Source organism: Abramis brama (assembly GCF_963993115.1).
Source record: "Abramis brama genome assembly, chromosome: 4".
In the NCBI taxonomy this organism is placed as follows: Eukaryota; Metazoa; Chordata; class Actinopteri; order Cypriniformes; family Leuciscidae; genus Abramis; species Abramis brama.
Window position 1 is genome coordinate 45,513,434 of NC_139966.1, and position 4,256 is coordinate 45,517,689.

Here is a 4,256-nt window from a genome sequence, read left to right on the forward strand (position 1 = left end):
AGCATCCCTGCAAACAGGTGGACTGTTGTAGTTAGGATTACTATTTAAACATTGGCCATTAAATTCTCTACTCTAACCTCCCTCAGTGGGCAATGCACAGGTCAAACACATGATGGCACTGTTTCCGGTTGCCCCTGAGTAAGTAATACACCTGGAGAGCACTGTTTTGAGTTGGACTGTCTTGTGTGCTGCTACCAAGGGTTAGGTTAGACTTTTTACAACACCAATTTCCTGATGTTGGGATTGGTTTCCCAGAATGCACTATGCTATGAATAAATCAAGAAGATGACAGCCTCATTGTTCAAAAAGTTGATCCTGTTTACTGGATTATTTGCTCTGGAGTTGTTGTGGTTGTTGTTGTCTTTGCGTTATGTCAGATGATGTCAACCATTCATTATGTGTTCTTGTGTCACCATTTGTGTGTTTTGCATGTGAAAAGTGTAGTGTTCTGCTGGGTTGAGTTCACACTGATTCATTTCTACATTTGTGTCTCAAGGTGGCGCTCTTAAAAGTTCAGTGACATCTTCAATATTCTAAATGTAGGGCATGTGGGAAAACCAATGACTGTGATGGGTCAAGAAAGAGCCCATTGCCCTTGAGTCTATTGAGACTGAACATCAGTCGGTAACAAGCACCTATTTCATTTTTTACATAAATTTAGTATTGTTTTCATTGGTATCTCTGTGTTGAAGAACATGGCCTTTGGACAAGCTAGAACATATTTTTTTGATTATTTCTTCAGTATGATTTAGAATGATGATCCGAGCATTATGATCCGAGAACTCCGGGTTCAAACTACACAAACATGACTTTGAATCCCAAAGATGCATGTTTTTACCTAGCCTAAATTAGTTCATACAAACGTACACATCAAATAATGAGCCAGCAACTGCTTGTCAATTCAGTGGCGTGAAAGATAATTGTTTGCCTTCCAACACAAAAGCCTTGGTACAAATCCTACATTTTGTTGTAAATGTTTCACATGAATAATAACAAAAGATAAAATAAAACTTCAAGCTCAGTGGCTTAAAGCATAAAGTCTTTAAAGTGTTATGTTCAAATTCTCCCATTGCTCATTAAAATAGTATCATCATATTAAACAACACATCCCAAAATATCTTGCAACATTTACACCCAAAATAATGCCAGAGCTGCTCGTGAAAGATCAACTGGTGTTGTGGTTAAATACAGATCTTTGACAAATGAAACTGCAATTGAAGCATGGGTTCAAATCCCACAAATAAATATATTTTTTAATTTCTTAGCTTAAGTTCATACACATACAAGTACATGGACCTGCTCAGCAAGTTAGTGGCACAAAGGGTTTGTTTGCCTTTCAACATGAAACGCTTGGTTCAAATCCCACAACATTTGAACATTATTTTATATCAAATAAAGCAATGAGGCTTGTGTTTTCACCCAAAGTAATGCCACTACATCTTATGACTGCCCACTTGGTATTGTGGTTAAAAGCTGGTCTTTAACAATAAACCTTTCACTCAAGAATGGGTTCAAACCCCACCACTTTACTAGTGTTTTTTATACCCGAGCCTAAGTTCATTCACATACAAGTACAAGGACCTGCTCAAGGACTGGAACAAATTATAAAACTGTTTGCCTTCCAACATTAAACATTCTGCTCAAATTCCACAACATTTAGAGTATATTTTATATAAAACAAAGCATAGAGGCTTGTGTTTTCACTCAAAGACAAGACTACACTTTTAGTAAAAGACCAGCTGGTGTGGTGGTTAAAAACAGGTCTTTAACAAACAAGGTCGCACTCGCAACACAAGTGTGGGTTCAAATCCCACAAGCAAAGCTTTCTTTTTACAATAGCCTGAGTTCATACATATGCATTTACAAGTACAAAAGAGCATACAGCAATTCCGTGGAGCGACGGATGATTGTTTGCCTTCCGCCATGAAAGTTCTGGTTCAAATCCCATGTCCTTTATAAAGCTTCTTTTATATAAAACAAAGCATAGGCTAGAAGTGTTTTCACCCTAAAACTACCAACAAAGACCAGCTGGTGTGGGTGGTTAACAGCGGGTCTATGACAAATGAAAATGCAGAACAAGTGTGGGTTCAAATCCCAGTTGCCATGGTATCTTTTTAACTTAGAATAAATTAATATACAGTTCTACAATTACAAGCCACTACCCAGCAAACCAGTGGCGCAAAGGATAATTTATCACTTTCCAACACGGCTGGTTCAAATCCCACATCGTTTAGAGTTTCTTTTATATAAAACAAAGCATAGAGGCTTGTGCTTTCATCCCAAAAAAATGACACAACTTTACATGAAAGACCAGTTAGTGAGGTGATTAATGGCAGGTCTTTGACAAACAGAACTGCAGCACAAGTGTGGGTTCAAATCCCACAAATGCAAAGTTTTCTTTTTAACTTTATACACATTTACTTCTACAAGAAGAAGCAAACACTCAGCAATTCAGTGGTGCAAAGGATAATTGTTTGACTTCCAACGTGAACGTCCTGGTTCAAAATCCTGCAACTTTTAAACTCATGATAAACATTGTATCCAACAAAGGACCCAAAAATACAACACTGAACGTGAAAGCCATGATGGCGCTAGTGGCTAAACACACATTAGTTGCGGATAAGGCTGGGACAGAGGTGTGGGTTCAAATCCCTACCCAACAAAAAGACTTGGTTGGCAACCAAAAGAAGCCTGGAAGGCTGAATACCTGGGGTGGTAAAGCAAGAAGGCAGTGGGAAACTGAGGCTCAAGCCAAAACAAGTTTTTTTTTTTTTTTTTTTTTTTTTTTGTAAAACTAAAACATACTAAAAACTGCAGAGATTTTAACCCAAACCCCCAGAGTGGATGAGCTCTCATACCATGAGCTTTAACCACAACACCATTTCCATCTCACAAAGACACTACAATTTTTGCAAATGATACTAAATTTATACACTCACGCAAGCCAAAAATAAATGGATAAAAACACTATATTATATCAAAAAATAAAAAAGCATGTAAAAATTAATACTTAGTCATAGATGAAAGCAGGAAAATCATGAAGCAGAAGGAGAACATCAGAGCTTCCCACAACACCTAATGACTCTATTAACAAAACATGAATACAGTAGACTGTTACTTACAGTTACACTATGCAACACTACAACATCAACAAGGAAAAACACAATTGCATATTATTCTACTTTATACTAGCAATATGAGCCAGTGATTCTCATCAAACTTTTACGGTAACGCGCAACATCTACAGATTCATGTTCTACTAAACCGAGTTCAGCAATGTAAACGAAGGCTGTGATAAACCTTCATAAAAGTTCTGATTGCCTTCATATCACTAAAAATAACACAAATGTGTACAACCCAGCTATAAAACTCTTTATAGCCATACTATACATAACATGTCTTTAATAGAAAAGCTAGAACTGCACAAACATAGACAGACACTGTGTATAGTAAATCAATCATTTGTGTTATGACAGCACGTCTATGATTCAGCCAAGTAATCACTTATCACAATTTAATTCCTGAGTGATTCAGTGTTTTGAACGAAGCGGCTGAATGAATCATTCAATGTCTCACTCATAATGAGTCACTGACGCCACCTACTGACGTAATTGTGTAAACTGCAGTCACTGAAAACGAGGAAATACAGACAATCAAAGTGATACAAACAATGACAACTCAATGGAAAGACAAGAAGTGATTTATTGACATAATTTTGCGGAGATACGACGCATTTTGATCTCAGCAAATGCAATCTGCACTGCACCATTGTTGTGCCGTGCGTCTGCCGCAAGGGTGCGACTCTGTTGACAGCAGTTCTGGAAACACTGGCATAGAGTAAAAGGTCGATCTTGAGATTTTGAGGAAATAGATCTGGATAAGACGAAGACGTGTTAAAAAAGACATTTCATCGTACAAATAGGCCTTTTAAGCAGTCTTACTGCTATATAATGCGTGCAAGTGGATAAGCTTTAAGCGTAACGTTAAATATACTTACAGGTGAGTCGATAGATGCTGTTCCACTTTATCAGTGTGTTTGTCATTTGTTTACTTATGTTAATGACATGCTGTTCTAGGCGTTGTTATGGTCTTCTTGTTGGTAACTAGACGTTTCTAGGTATAAGTAAGAACCAGTTTAATTAAATATGACAAATGTCTAAACCTAAAATCATTACAGCCCACTGCACACCCATCAGAGACCGATTCAAAAACGAACGATTCTTATGTGGCGGTTCTTTTTAGTGAATCAGAAACCA